At 38.5% G+C, this 16,241-nt stretch overlaps 1 protein-coding gene across 1 annotated transcript in view; it reads left to right on the forward strand.

Annotated features, from left to right (window-relative positions):
* The window catches only part of PLSCR5 (phospholipid scramblase family member 5), a 69,569-nt gene extending 62,897 nt beyond the window's left edge, over positions 1–6,672 (forward strand). The window contains exon 13 of the mRNA XM_053904180.1: positions 10–6,672. The gene's annotated coding sequence lies outside the window, so the exon portion shown is untranslated. The remainder of the gene's footprint in view (positions 1–9) is intronic.
* The last annotated feature ends 9,569 nt before the right edge of the window (positions 6,673–16,241 follow it).

The raw sequence follows: 16,241 nt of genomic DNA on the forward strand, positions 1-16,241 counted from the left end.
TTCTTCTAGAAATCCCTTGGGCTCTGGATTTCATTTCTGAATGGTTTGCAATATTTGCTTTTTTTGTAACAAATGTTAATTATTACATTTATTAAAGCATAATGTAATGAAGCAATTATCTGGTTGTAAATGCATGTTAGCTAAAGAAAAGATTACTGGCCTTACTGGCCTGAGCGCAGGATTGCTTTGAGAGATTGTCATTCTTTCTTTTTAATCCTTTTGAAGTTGTTGCATGGGTAAGCATGAAAGATGAGAACTAAGGCTTGCAGCATCACTGATGAAAATTCAATGTTTAGAGAGCACTTTGAAGTTTTTCTGGTACTAAGGCTGGTTACTAATCAAAAGGACTGGCTTTCCAAAATATTTTTTCATTAAGTAGTCTTTTGACTTTGTTTATTAACCTTATTGTAGTGAGATATTTTTACCTTATATCAGAAAGGCTAAAAGTTGGATAAATAATATGTTTAAAGATGAGGAGGAAGATAGATGAAATCAATTTGTTCTAGTGGTAAGAAGCTAATATTTCCAGAAGGAAGCTAAAATTTACAAACCAAAGTATGGTGTAAACATACCCACACCAGAGATTTAAACAAGCATATAAACAGACTTCTAAGTTAGTAAGAGCAGTAGTGTAGAGCAGGAAATTTATCTATTACAGTGAAAGTTTAGTCAGAAAAGGAATCTAGGGCTCTGAAAAAAAAGCACAATTCCAGGACTTACTTAAAAATAAGCAAAGAAAAATAAATAAATAAAACCTTAATACATGAGGCAAATGCAGAAGTCAGGGCACACAGTGAATTCAGTTAATTAATGCCTTCTATTTTAACATTTCGGAGTCCTCTAGGTAACTACGTCTAGTTACCCACTCTTTCCCAAAGCCCACACAAGAAGCTTTTAGAATCTTTTTTTAGGAATGATGATAGTTCCTCCCTTTTCAAAATGAGGAAACAAACTTGTTTTAAGCAAAACACCATGTAGCCATCTGAAATTATACAAATACTACCCAAATTATACAAATACTTTAGAACTATACAAATACTACCCAAATTTTTAACTACTGACAAAGGTGTTTAGACCAACTCCAAGCAGTCCTCTACTTGGTAGAGGAACTATGTTCCAAGCATCTGTAACTAAGTTAATTACTTGGGATTAAGAATCTATCATCTAGAAGTACTGTTGTATGTGTTAGTTAAATTCCCAAGATAGCCCACAAATAGCAATTTAGTGCTAGGTTCTGGGGTAAGGGTTCTATGTTGTATTAAGATGAAAAGGAAAAGAATCACCTTTTTGAGTGCCCTCTCTGTTGGCATGCCTCAGAAAACCACAAAAAATGGATTAGTGGGGCAGAATAGTTTAAGCATTGACCACCAAAAATAGAACCGTGCTTCCACATCACACCCAATCTTTCTCCCAGTGGCCCCATCCATTCTTTCAGTGTAACGGGTGTGACCTGCATGTTGGGAACAGTACAGTCACAGAAGCAAACGACAGTCCTGTGTGTGATAGACATTGTCTTCAGTCTAGCTCTGCTGTGTGGTAGCTATGTATCTTCACATCTGTCCTGTAGTCTTTCTGAACCTTCTCACTTTCCCATTTGCCACTTTGCAGAGCTACGGTGACAGTTAAGGGGACCTCAGTGTTTCCTCCTTTTCCCCTTTGTCTATTCTAACTGACGTGTGTGTGACTTATGGTCAGTCATTCATAACCAGCTAAAGGAAGTGGCATTTTAATTTTTTTTTATTATTTATTTTTTGAGTGACAGGGTGCGAGCAGGGAAGGGGATGAGAGAGCAGGGTAGACACAGAATCTGAAGCAGGCTCCTGGCTGAGCTGTTAGCACAGAGCTCTACGTGGGGTCTGAACTCAGGAACTGTGAGATCATGACCTGAACCGAAGTCAGATGCTTAACTGACAGAGACACCCAGGAGCCCCAGGAAGTGGCATTTTTAAAGCAGATGCTTATTAACTAATAAAGTGTAGAAAAATTGTTAGCATTTTCGGAGGGCTTATCACATATTAGGCATGTGCTTCCTATGAATTCCTGGTGGGGGAACAAAAGGAAGTAAAAAAAAGGAATATCAGGCAGTATGTGGAAGACTGCCTGGGATTCTATCTTTTCCTCTCCCCGTTCTGCTCCATGTCCCAAATTTCCTCCCTCAAGGTGTACCTGCTTCATATTTTCTTCTTGTATTTCTTGTACTTTTGATTTCTAAAGTGGAATACGTTCTAACTTGGTGTCACAACAGCGGCATTTGAGATTCTCATGGTGGGAAAATGGGAGAAAAATACTACTTATAAATACTACATTTTAATATGATCAACATTTGGATTTAAAAAATTATTTAAATGAACCCTAAAACTAGTAAAAAGTTTAAAACACCCACTTTCTTTTATGGGCCGGTGGCTGTGCATTATCTTTGCTCTTTTTTTTTAAATATAATTTATTGTTAAGTTGGCTAACGTATAGTGCATACAGTGTGCTCTAGGTTTTGGGGGTAGATTCCCATGATTCATCACTTACATACAACACCCAGAGCTCATCCCAACAAGTACCCTCCTCAATGCCCATCAGCCATTTCCCTCTCCCTCATCCCCCATCAACCCTCAGTTTGTTCTCTGTATTTAAGGGTCTCTATGGTTTGCCTCTCTCCCTCAGTTTGTAACTATTTTTTCCCCTTCCCTTCCCCCAAAGTCTTCTGTTAAGTTTCTCAAGTTCCACATATGAGTGAAAACATTGATATCTGTCTTTCTCTGACTGACTTATTTCACTTAGCATAATGCCTTCCAGTTCCATCCACATTGCTGCAAATGGCCAGATTTCATTCTTTCTCATTGCCAAGTAGTATTCCATTGTATGTATAAACCACATCTTCTTTATCCATTCATCAGTGGATGGACATTTAGGCTCTTTCCATAATTTGGCTATTGTTGAAAGCGCTGCTATAAACATTGAGCTTTAACATGCTATAAACATGTGCCCCTATGAATCAACACTGCTGTATCCTTTGGATAAATTCCTAGTAGTGCTATTGCTGGGTCATAGGATAGTTCTATTTTTAATTTTCTAAGGAAACTCCACACTGTTTTCCAGAGTGGCTGCACCAGTTTGCATTCCCACCAACAGTGCAAGAGGGTTCCCTATATTTCCTGAGTGGTTAATTTTAGCCGCTCTGACTGGTAAAACACCTACTTCTAATGGACACTCCCGAAAGATAACACTCCTTCTTAGAATACAGCACTTATTTAAAGTTGGCTATATTAAACAAAAACCTGTAGTACTTTGCTCCTGAATTGCACACTACAACAAATTAAGATCCATCCTTTCGCCTCTTCCTTATTACAGGTGAAATTAATCTTCACATGTCTTCTGTGATCTACTTTTCTTTTTTCTTTCCTACCAAACAGGAGTCCACGAGAGGTGAGCGAGACTCTCACTTTTCAGTAAAATATTCAGTAAAAAGCATATAGCTCTAGAATGAGTAAGATCCCCTGTACATCACAGTTTTCTGGTTTACTGACTCTTCTTGGCCCCACTATACTCTCAGAACACAGGCTCCAGCCCTTTTTATTCTGAGATGTACTAGGAAAGATTTGACCAAATTCAAATGCCTCCCATTTATTCATTCATTCTTTCCTCAAGTTAATAAATATTTATTGACTCTCTCCAGTATGCCAAAATACTGTATCCCCCACTTTGGTGGAGCTTAGAGTTCCAAGAGATCCTTATTAATCCAATAATGACACACATCAAGGTTAGACTTTAACTACAAGTGTTTATAGGAGATGGACAAGGTGCCAAGTTCGGCAGAGGTATTTGACTTGGTCAGGTTGTGAGGGAGTAATTGTAGATTTAATATATGAACAATAAGTGGAGCAGAAGGAGGAATGTGTTTGGCTGAGCTCTGTTATGGGGGAGGATGAAGACATGACAATCTCATGTGACATAAAGAAGGCCAGTGAGTAGAGTTCAGACAGTGAGGTGGAATATGGTATGAGATGGGATGAATAGGGCCTGTGGCCATGTTAAAGATTCTAGACTTTGTCTCATCAGCAAAGCATCTGATAAAAGTTCATAAGAAGAGAGTTAACTAATTAAAGTTTAGATTGGTAAGAGTATAGGAAAGGATGTTCATTGACCAATTAGTAGCTTAGGTGCAGTTAATGGTAGCTTGGACATGTGGCACTCATGCAAAGGAAGAGAAGTGAGCAGATTCGAGATCCATTAAGGAATAAAATCACCATTACTTGATGCTGGACTGAAAATCAAGATTTGAGGGAGAAAGGGAATTCCCAGCCTATCAGTAAATGTACTGATAGAAAATTAGAGGACGATCTGGTTTAGGGATAAAGAGCATGGGTTCAGTTTCAAACATACTGATTTTATAATTCCCTTAAGTTTTCCAGAAGAAGATGTCAAAGAGGCAAGTGGGCATCTTTTCATCTAGTATATTTCTGAAGAGAGAGATGAGTACAAAAGACCTATATGGACACACAGAGATCTAAATAATCATTGGTTCACTTCAAGGACATGCCTAAAAAATATTCTAAAACATGTACTGTCCATGAGTTTATTCATTAATTTATTTAACTAGTATCTTCTGGAATTCCTTCTACGTACTAGGCACTATATTAAGCAGTGGAGACATTATGCTAAGTGGCAACAATTCCTACTCTAAAGATGCATTCACCAAAAATTTAGGACATTGGTATTATGTACAAGGCATCTCTGTCAGTATGATGTTCCAGCAGTGAACAAAGCAACAGGGTGCTTGTCCTCTTGGAACTTATATTTTAATACTGATGGACATTAACCAACAGGTAACAAAAAATATCACATTATCATAGGTGATCATAAATACTGATCAAGAGTCCATCCCTCAATATCTAAAACAATAAGTTGTATTTATTGCTTACTCAGGCAAGGGAGAGCTGAGTTTGTAAGACATAGTTTATAAGCAAAGGAGAAAGCTTGCACAGGGTTTTTGGAAAAGTGAGAACTGTAGAAGCTAGAGTGTTGACTTTAGCTATAGAAACTAACTTACCAAAGTAAGACGGTGTCTGACTGGCTGACTGTCAGAAATGTTCACTGGAGTAAAGCTACAGCTGATTACTGATTTTTCAAAAGTAGATTGCAGGGAATGTTACTGAATTTCTTTCATACATGTGTGCACTTTTGTAATCAATCACTGATTAAACAAGTTTAATACTGGTTTTGATTGTTACCCATTGCCATGATGAACAATCATTTTTTTTTCATGAAGAAAAGTACTTGAGAATAAATAAATCGAGAAAAATGGAGCTGCTGTTCCTTTGCATTTGAGCAGAGAAAGGGGAAAAGGCAGCAGCAATTCATTAGAATATATGGAAAAAAAGAGTTCGTAGTTGATGGAAAAGTGAGTTCCAGGCTCACCTGACTCTCCAAGTCAAGAGCCTGCTGGCAAGCTTGAGAAACACAGGAAGCCTGTGCAAATGAAGTATAATAAACAAGAGAGAGGGAGGCATGAGTTGCAGTAAGAAAAGCGGTCAGGGCTAGATCATATAGAGTCTTGCAAAGTAAGGTATAGAAGAGGAATTAAATATGTTAAGAGGAATTAACAAAACTGGGCACTTGATTGGATAAGAGATGTAAGGGATATCAAGAACTCAAGGAAAAGCCCCTGTTTCTGTCCAGCCCCAGTCCCATACCACTCACCATAACCCATACAATACTACAGTGTTAAAGAACGTTAAAGAACGTACATCCAGGTACAAAAAGAGGAGACATTCAATACATTTAGCGTGACAGATTAGAGCCCTTAGAGAGAGGATAACAAATCGTGAGATGAGTCTATGTGTGTCCTCCCGGCCAGGTGGGGTCAAAGGCAGAAGTGTACACCTAGGAGAACATTCCAAGCCAAGAGCAAACTGCCTGGCTGGCTCAGTGGGAGGAGCATGTATGTAACTCTTGATCTCGGGGTTGTGAGTTTGAGCCCTACACCGGGTGTGGAGTCTACTTAAAAAAGGAAAAAAAAATGCCAAGCCAAGAGCACAGCACAAGACATAGAAGTGAGAAACACTGTGATTATCACCAAGAATGAAGAGGCCCCATGAGTTCAGGATGCACCTAATGAATTTAGACTCTTCCTGAGCAATGAGGCCACCCTTCTCCCCTCAGCTGCACCACAGGTGTTCCTCCAATAGTAGTGCTACATCTGATTCAAACAATAGCTTCTCCTGGATGCATTTTGTCTATACTGGACCAAAGCATCCCCTAATGGCTTTGAAAATTATTTACAAACCAGACTGAACTCAAACGGAGTCCGGGTGAAACAACAGGTACTGAAGAAAAAAATACACACGCGCACACACACACACACACACACTTTTTAATATCCTTCCTTATCCATAATATCCTGGAGGAAAGGAATTAACACTCATTAGACAAGTCACCCAAATTTTCCTACAAAAGAGGGGTTTTGATGGATGATCTGAAGAATCGGAGTCTAGCCCAGCAGCATATGTAGCAGTTCACTAAAATAGTAATTCATTGAGGCTTATATACATTTCTTTTAGATTTGTTGTTTGCTATCAAAATGTGAACATAGGAAGTAATATAAAATATTAATACTTCACAACTTACTCTTATTTTAACAGTTCTGACATAGTCTCTTTAATTGTTAAAGTTATGGGGAAAAGAAACTATTGTTGACAATATTTTGAGATTTTGAGTTATCAAGTTCAGCAATTTTTCCTTCATTTAAACTTTTATTTTTTTCTTCCAACATTTTGGTTTGGAACTATCTCAAAAAGAAAAAGCCTTTTTAATAAAAATTCTCTAAATGCAAATGGATTTCGTTTATTTCTTATGCTACGACATTTTTTGTCATAAAAACACGTGAGCATTGTATCTAGTGACCTGTGTTGTAGTTTATCCAACTGTGTAGGTGTTTGATGAGGCATCACAAATTTAAGTTATATAATTTAAGAAATCTATGATCTATTTTAAAGATAAAAAATGAAGTAACTAAAATTTTGTTAAAGAAAAGGAGATAATCATACTAGATTTTGTTGAATGAGCCAGTATCTTATTTGCCAAATATTATTATTAAAAAAATTGAAAATGCATTTCTTGGAATTTTGCATTTAATTATAAATGTCAAGTTTTTAATAATCAATTACAATAGAAATGTAAGAGATTTTAAATATGAAAATTTGTGGGCACCTGGGTGGCTCGATTGGTCAAGCATCCAACTCTTAACTTCAGCTCAGGTCATGATCCCAGAGTGATGGGATTGAGCCCCATTTCAGGCTCTACTGAGCACAGAGCCTGCTTAAGATTCTCTCTCTTTCTTTCTCTCTCTCTGTCTCTCTGCCTATCTCCCCAACTCACGCCTGCTGCCTCTAAAAAAAATTTTTTTTAATATTAAATTTTCAAAATTAAAAAAATAAAATATGAAAACTTGGTTATTTTGAACACAACTAAACATGATGAAATGATTTGTTTCATAATGTAAAAGTTAACATTAATGAGCATGTTGTAGATATTGTGCTACACTTCTCACATACAATTCTCATTTAACTGCAATGCAACAACAAAAGGATTATTATAAACCCAAAAGCACAGATAGGGAAATCAATGCTCAGGAAGGTTAAGTAACTTGCAAGTTTCACAGTGTTGTTAACTTTTTGTCTACCTTTTATGATGAGAATATAAGTGGACAAGAAATGGCAAAGGAGAATTTTTTAAATACATAGGGAATTCAGAAACCTAAGAGAGAAAATTTCTCATCCCCCTAAGATCTCAGTAAGTAGTATTTTCATCACTGTGCTATTTCTGTTTAGGAAAGCAACATATACACAACTTAAAATCTTTCATCCATTGACAGTGCATGTCTGGGGTCATCTTTGTGGATACCTGTATTACTAATATATATGATAGATTAAGTAAGTAATGGGTAAACCTGAAAAAAAAAACTATTTGAAAAAAATGTTTAAATTGTATTTTAGTGACTTTTATAAAACTTTGGTAAACATAAATGATTTAGAAAATATTTCCTAGTATCAATGAATCATAAGGGCCATTTTAGTCTATCATTTAATTGCTTGTTCAAAATTAATTTCAGCATAACCAAATATAATCTCAGTATTCGTTTTGGTGCAGATCATATTCATATATGCTTTTAATAATTTAAAATATACTACATTCTACATGCATTTAAAGCTAGCTGTAGAAAATACATAGACTAATAGAGAAATTAAATAGTTCTTACCTTTTAAATAAGCAAGGTGTTCAAAACCCAGTTATATATGAAGTTCTGGTGATGGGGGATGTGTTCATGGGGTCCGGAGCCGACGGCCAAGAAAGAATTCTTGAGACTTCTTTGGTGCAAAAATGGTGATTTTATTAAAGCACAGGGACAGGACCCGTAGGTAGGAAAACCTGTGCCCTGGGGTTTTGAAGAGTGGTTATTTACTATGGAATTGGGGGAGGTAAAGACAAAAGGGAGGCCTCCAGAGGGACACTTGATATGCTAAAGAGGACTCCTAAGATACCTGAGGCCTTGCTAATTGTCAAGCTAAAGTTGTTTTTCCCTCTAGCATAGTATTAACATGAAGACAGTACAGACTTCCTGGAGAAACAGTTTACTCTGCCTGCCTCAAATATTTGTCAATGAGTTGCAGGTTATAAGGAAACTTAATTGTACCTGCCATTTCCTTCTTGCCTTTGTTCCCCACAAAACCAGGGAGGGGTGATGTTGGGGCTCTAGGGAATGGGAGTCTATAGGTTTCTGGAGATTAGGCTAGTGATAAGACTGCCTTCCTCTGGTAATTTACTAAGATAGTTATAAACTGATGGAGACCCCTAGCCATTTGCTTTCTTTCCTTCCCTTTGTTCTTGGGCATCCAGGAGTGCCTGAGGAATATCCCCCATATCCCACCTGGGGTGGGGGTGGAGGGGGGAGTGGTGCTGGCTTGCATTTTGCCCTCAGCTTGCCCCACACTCCCTCTTCATATACACAGAGGTAACATGCTTTTAATAAGCCTTCCACGCTGCAGATGGCAGCAGCAGGTCACATTATCGGCTCTGCTTAGCTATACCAGCAGACACATGGAAAGACAAATTTCTATTGAGTATTCACTTTTTTCTTTCCGTAATCTGTAAAACATTTTACATACAGGTGGGAGACATTTGATGCTATTTTTCTTAACAAACAAGAAATAGACTGTTTTTATATATGCATTATGTGCAACACAGAAGTTTAGTAATTACTATTTTGGATGAACAGACTGAAGACATTTTCTTTTTTTTTTTAACATTTATTCTTTTTTTTTTTTTTTTTGAGAGACAGAGACAGAGCATGAGTGGGGGAGGGGCAGAGAGGGAGAGGGAGACACGGAATCCGAAGCAGGCTCCAGGCTGAGCTGTCAGTACAGAGCCTGACGCGGGGCTCGAACTCACGAGGGGTGAGATCATGACCTGAGCCTAAGTCGGAGGCTTAACCAACTGAGCCACGCAGGAGCCCCTGAATACATTTTCAATCGATTCCGTGAATGCATATATTCCTATATTTCCAAGGAAACTGAGTAACATTATCTCATCAAATAGTTAAATAAGGGCAACCATGAAACTGAAAGTAGATTCCCAAATCTGATTTGCTATTCCTCACTTAAGAGCTAAACAATCTTGGGGAACCTGGGTGGCTCAGTTGGTTAAGCGTCTGACTTCAGCTCAGGTCATGATCTCACCGTTCGTAAGTTCCCGTGAGTTCCAGCCCCGCATCAGGCTCTGTGCTGACAGCTCAGAGCCTGGAGCTTACTTCCGATTCTGTGTCTCCCTCGCTCTCTGCCCCTCCCCCACTCACACTGTATCTCTCTCTCCTTCAAAAATTAATACACATTAAAAGAAATTTTTAAAAAGAGCTAAACAATCTTACAGAAAATCTAGAATGATTTACGATCACGCAGGCAATCTCTTCACTTTGATCATTTGTATGTTGCATCTTGATCATCTTCACAGGAAATGTATAGGCAAAGCTGTGGCCCATACACGGAGTCAAATCCTTTCAAGCTTTGGTGATTCCAGGATCATCAAGCAAGGGTGAGTAAGTCTGATCAGGGATGCACCAGCCTTTTTTAAAAAGGCTTTTAAGATAATAAAGTGATAGGAACACAAAACTCGTAACGAATATTCAATCCAGAAGGGTGGGAGGAAGGGGAGCAGAAGTGGGGAAAATCCAGTGTAAAATATAGAGAAATCAACTTTATCCTGTAAGGGTGATTTTCAATCCAGTCTGAATGTACGAATCACATTTTTTAAAACATCAGTGTGAAGAGGCTTTTAAAATACCAATGCCCAGGGCTCATTCCAAACCAATATGACCAAAATCCAGAGGCATGTCTTCTGGGTCACATATTCTTTATTAAAAATCTTCCCAGTAGTATGAATATGCAACCAGTGTTACAAACAACTTTATATTAAATGCTGACACAACAGCATAAACTTTATTTTTATGTCCAAAATCCAAATGTGGCATTCAAAGCTTTCAGTAATCTGGCTACGGTTTACTTACATAAACCTCCCACTAGTCTGAGCCCTTTGCAGTCGAGCCATGTTTCTCTGGGATCCCTGGCCAGGTCCCTGGTCTACTGTCTTAAACTCATGTTTTCAATGTACTACTGAGTGATTGCAAAATCACAATAAGGGTAGTATTATCACCTATATATTGGTAGAATTCTTTAGAGTATTTCAAAGCAATTCCACACATACAAATGACCAGAGCTGGCTGGGCCTCACGAGAAAGCGGCTTTAATTGTGCATAACTTTGGAGACGACTGGGTACAACTTCCTTGTATTAAAATTATTGTGGTAGAGTCCCCTCCCTAAGGAATGTGTTGAGAAAATACTTCGAGATAAGGGAAGGCAACTTGGCTATGTGCTAGGTGACATCCCTCATGACCCTATAACATGAGACCACCCAATCAGACTGTATGTCTATACATTACCCACATAAGGGAGACAAAGAAGTAAAAAGTGTGTAAAAGCCTACACCACCCAGGATTTGGGGCTCAGTTTTTCAGGTACAAAACATTTGAGCCCATGTCCGCATAGATAAAGTTGCTTCCTGGAAAGAAAAGCCTCGGTGTCATGGCTTTTGGTGTGAGGATGCTGCTACATTATAGAAAATGAGGGGGCACGTGGGTGGCTCAGTTGGTTAAGCATCCGACGTCAGCTCAGGTCATGATCTCGTAGTTCACGAGTTCAAGCCCCACGTCGGGCTCTGTGCTGACAGCTTAGAGCCTGGAGCCTGCTTCGGATTCTGTGTCTCCCTCTCTCTCTACTCCTCCCCCCACTTGAGCGCTCTCTCTCTCTCTCTCTCTCTCAAAAATAAATAAAAACATTTAAAAATAGAGAAAAAGAAAAGAAAATGAGAAGTAGAAAAATTAAATGACTTTCTTTTACTTCAGGTCCATAGATCTCTTTACCATACTAGATTTTACATTAAAAGACTATTAATAAATATATAAAGTGCTCAACAGTGGTGAATTAATAGATTATTGTTCGCACAAAGAATAGAATTCTCTTTTCTTAAAATTGAATTTTAAGTCTGATGAATGGTAGAATATATAGATATATGGACAGATAGAATAGAACATATCTGTATTACAATAGGTGAAGAAAAAGCAAATTACTTTGCAGAAGTATACAGAATTTTGATCACTTTATAAAATCAAAAATAATTATCTGTGGGATGTGTGTGAAAAGATAGGAGAGAGGAGTGCAAAAGTTAATTTTTTTTTTTTTAGCAGAAGCACAGGTATGCAATCATGAAAGTAATAGCAAATGTTTTTAGATACATACTTAAAAGCATGACAGCCAGAATGCAGGATAGACCTAGGTCTTTTTGAAAAGTATATATTTTTTCAGCTTCTTTGTATCCAGAGGTCCCTTTGTAATTCAGACCTTGTCAATGAAACATAACCAGAAGTCTATTAGGGCTTCCAGTAAAGCATTAACTTTTCTGTTTAAAAGGGCAGAAAAGCTGGCTCTATTTTTCTACCCACTTCTTTCTCCATGGAACATGATGTGATGCCTGAAAATATAGCAGTGATCTTAATGGGTCAGCAAGTCAATACTCATAAGAATGACAACTCAAATAAGAGAAAGATTATGGGTCTTTGATGACATGACGGAGCTTTTATACCTATCCTGAACAATCTATCTCCAAAATTCTTAAGTGAGATAAATAACCTGCTTAAAAAATCATTTAAAGCTTAAGCCACGAGTATTCAGGTAGACTATAACATAACCCTAAAAAGACTGCTATCTGATATAATCATGTAAAAAAATTAAAATATAATTTAAGATCACTTACAGAGATTTCTATATAAAAATAAAATTATAAAATTCTAGAATATTAAAAACTTTCTGTTATGCAAAACACAACATGAACTAAGATGAAAGAAAAAAGGTGCAACATAAAAGAAGACATAGGGGCACCTGGGTGGCTCAGTCGGTTGAGCGTCTGACTTCAGCTCGGGTCATGATCTCACACTCTGTGAGTTCGAGCCCTGCGTCGGGCTCTGTGCTGACAGCTCAGAGCCTGGAGCCTGCCTCAGATTCTGTGTCTCCCTCTCTCTCTGCCTGTCCCTTACTCAGGCTCTGTGTTTCTCTGTCTCAAAAATAAATAAACATTAAAAAAAAAGTTTTAAGGAAATATTAACTGCTAGTAAAAATAAAACTGTTCGATTTTTTCTATTAAGGAAATGGGTCAGATAACAGATGATTCAAAAGTTTGAATTATATATTGTTATCAAAGGCTCAAGAAAGCAACACTTTTTATATACTCTTGATGGAAGAGTAAATTGATGTTAATCAGGAGGAAAATATTTGGCATTAAGTATAAAAAATTTTAAGTGTACACATTACTATGATAGGAAAAGATAAGATTCAGTAGGCAGAGAGGAAAGGGTTAGGACCTGAGGTCCATGGGTGGGGGAAGAACACAGATTTTCCACCAATGCTGTGAGTGCCTGACCACAGCAAACCCCCTCAGGCTTAAAGTTCCTGTTAGGAATGTAACAGACACCACCTACTCCCTCTCAGGTTTCCCTCAGGAATTCGACAAAAGACCTAACTCAGAATAAGTTGTAGACCATGGAATGTATGACCCACAAGAAATGCTATGCCCATAGACCACCCCTCGTACAATGAAATCGAGCCAGTCAGGAATGGACAGCCCAGCACCTAGAGCTATCTAGCCAATAAGGGTAGAACGGGAAGGAACACAGGGGAAGGGAAGGGGGGCAGGGGGAACAACCAGAACCTTCTAAATCAAGGACCCTTGCCTATAGCTGTGAGCCCTCACTTTCGAATGCCCCCTCTCTTGAAGACATCCTTCATACCATTCTTCCTTTCTGGCCTTATATGCTAATAAACTTTTGCCTGCTGCTTATTTTGTGTACCCCTCTTCCTTGTTCAAAGCAGTTAGACAATGAACCTCGTGTACTGAGGTAAAAAATCCTGCAACATTACTTAAGCAAGCAACCTTGTTTTGCTTTTAAAGATATATGTATCAGGGTCCTAGTGGCAAAATTGTTTTAATGCTCACAATAAAGCAAATGGTCTCTCGGCCCGTTGTGGGCTGTGCGTGCTCTCTGTGAGGTTAGTGAGACCTAGGTAAGCTGTCTGTGAGGGAGAGTGACTGCAGGAGAGCTCCTGAGTGGGATGGTGGCATTAGCAAAATTGGCATGAGCCACTGGTCCTAGGCTAGATTCCTTGAAGTGCGGTGCGTGCAAGGGATGCGGGTGTAGTTAACGAAACGTGGACTGAGCCCAGGGCCGAAGGCCAGTAGGCTTGGAGTGGGCAAGTCCTCAGGAGAACTCCTGGGTGGGGCACACTCCTAGCAGGTCGGGTAGCAAGTGTCCTTCTAGCACTCCCTCCTGAAGGTGGCCCTGTGTTTATGCTGGGGGTGGGAGAGGAAAATGCCACCTGCCAGCCCCTTTGCGCCTGGACAATTCCCTGACTGCTCTGAAGTCAGGATAAACAGACCCTCCTCCTGTTGTGTAAGCTACTTACCCTTCTGTGTTGCCTCTCCCTAGACTGTCTAAGGACTTAGACTGCCCAAATGATTCCCACTAGCATTTGCCTTCCCACTCGCCCAGTGGTAAGTCAGCTGACTTTTACAGCTCCAGGCTCCAAGTCCGGCTGACGACACAATCTCACAGAATTTAGCCCCACTGGTTTTCAAGATAGATGTTATGAGGATTCGTTTCCCCCATGTGGGCTCCCCGTGCTTTCCTGTCTTCATGACCAACTGCAGCTCCCCACCTCCTGTGGGCAGCCCCCAGACACCGTTTCTGCCCTTCCTAACCTCGCTTTGAGGCAGCTTCTTCTCTACATTTAGTTGTGGAGGCTGTTCTGCCAGTCTCCAGATCACTCTCTGGTTTAGTTACTCAGATGTGAGTGATATCTAGTTATAAACGTGGGACAAGGTGAACTTACAGTCCAGTCCTTCTACTACGTCATCTTCCTAAGCCTCTGTAGTTCCCACGCTTACACCTTTGAACTAGAGCTCTCTCCTAACAGATACCTATCAATATTTTTCACTTCGATGTTCCATAATCACCTCAAAACTAATCCAGTAAGCGATGAACTTCATTTCCTAATTTCTCTTCTGACTGCATTATGTGGATGGAAAATAAACAAGTAAAACAAAAAAGATTATAATGTACATTAATGATAAATTAGATATAAAGTTATTTCAGAGTATAAGTTTTGCCCTATTTAGTATTTTGACAGAAAGATATTTCTCTCTTTCTTATATCCAGTGCTCACATCAGCAACGTCATCTCAGATTAGACTACTATTGAATTATGTGAAGGGGAATATTGACAGCCTGGAATTTAATATATTGGGTAGTGTCATGGATCCCAGGAAACTGGATACATGTTTACAGGTTGAGCCTTATGACAAATAAATCAATGAAAAATTGAAACAGATATGCATAAAAGATGGACTCATTTTGAACACAATCAAAAACAAAAGATTGGGAGTAGTCATAAAGGAAAAGAAAGTGAGTCTTCATTTTTCTTAATTTTATCCTTAATTTTTTTGTTCTATAACTTAAAGAAATGTCACAAATTTTCTCTTATGAGGAAAATCTGAATAATGGCTTTTACTTATTGTGTTTTTAAACTTTCTTTCGAGGGAGAAAGAATGAGTGGGGGAGGGGCAAAGATCAAGGGTGACAAAGGATCCAAAGCCATCTCCATGCCAACATCAGTGAGCCCAATTTTGGGGCTCCAACTCACAAGCCATGATATCATGACCTAAGCCGAAGTCAGACACTTAACCAACTGAGCCACCCAGGCACCCCGGAATGAGGGCTTTTAAAGATATTACACTTTGACCCTTTTATGTGTGTGGGGGGAGACAGTAAGTGTATGTATATATGCATGTAATGGGTTTTGTTCAAACATTTCAGAAATGTAAGGCAGTAATTAATTCCTTCATTATGCCTGTCTCAATTCTGAAAAAATCACTACTAAAAATTCAGTTGCATTCTTCAACGTTTTTAAATTTAAGAATATCTTACATAATGTATATGTAATTACTATTTTTAATAAAAATGAACCATAGTTCAACATACTTTTGCAAAGTAACTTGCTTTTCCTCTACCAACTATATTCTAGATATTTCCCATTGTCTTTCCCTATCCTCTGTCCCTGTCCCCTGTCCTTCATCTAAATAACTATCAATCTATATAGTTTTAAGAAAAAAAAATTCCCTTTTACACACATATACACACATACACACACAGTGGATTAGTTAATAAATACTTGTATATGTTTATGTATTATATGTCACATGTATTATACATTATATTTTGTATTATATGTATAATTATTTATTAACTAATTCATCATTGGTGGATGGGGGATGAAAACAACACACATAGGAGACTTCCCTGAAGTGCCAGGGGACACTGTACTACAGAGCCTTACAGAAACTGTTCTTTATAAAGCCTTACATTCTAGAGGAGAAGATGGAGCTGACTTTCCTAACACATAGAAATAGACCCAGAGAGGCAGAAAAAAATAAGGAGACAGAGAAATATGTCCCACATGAAGTAACAAGACAAAATCACAGCAGGAGATTTAAGTGAAACAGAGAAATAAGCAATACACCTGATAGAGAATTTAAAGCAATAATCATGACTTCAGAAAAGGTTGGAGGACATCAGTGAGACCTTGACAAAGAGA

The sequence above is a fragment of the Panthera pardus genome, unplaced genomic scaffold, assembly GCF_024362965.1.
Source record: "Panthera pardus isolate Hobbes unplaced genomic scaffold, ASM2436296v1 HiC_scaffold_16, whole genome shotgun sequence".
NCBI lineage: Eukaryota > Metazoa > Chordata > Mammalia > Carnivora > Felidae > Panthera > Panthera pardus.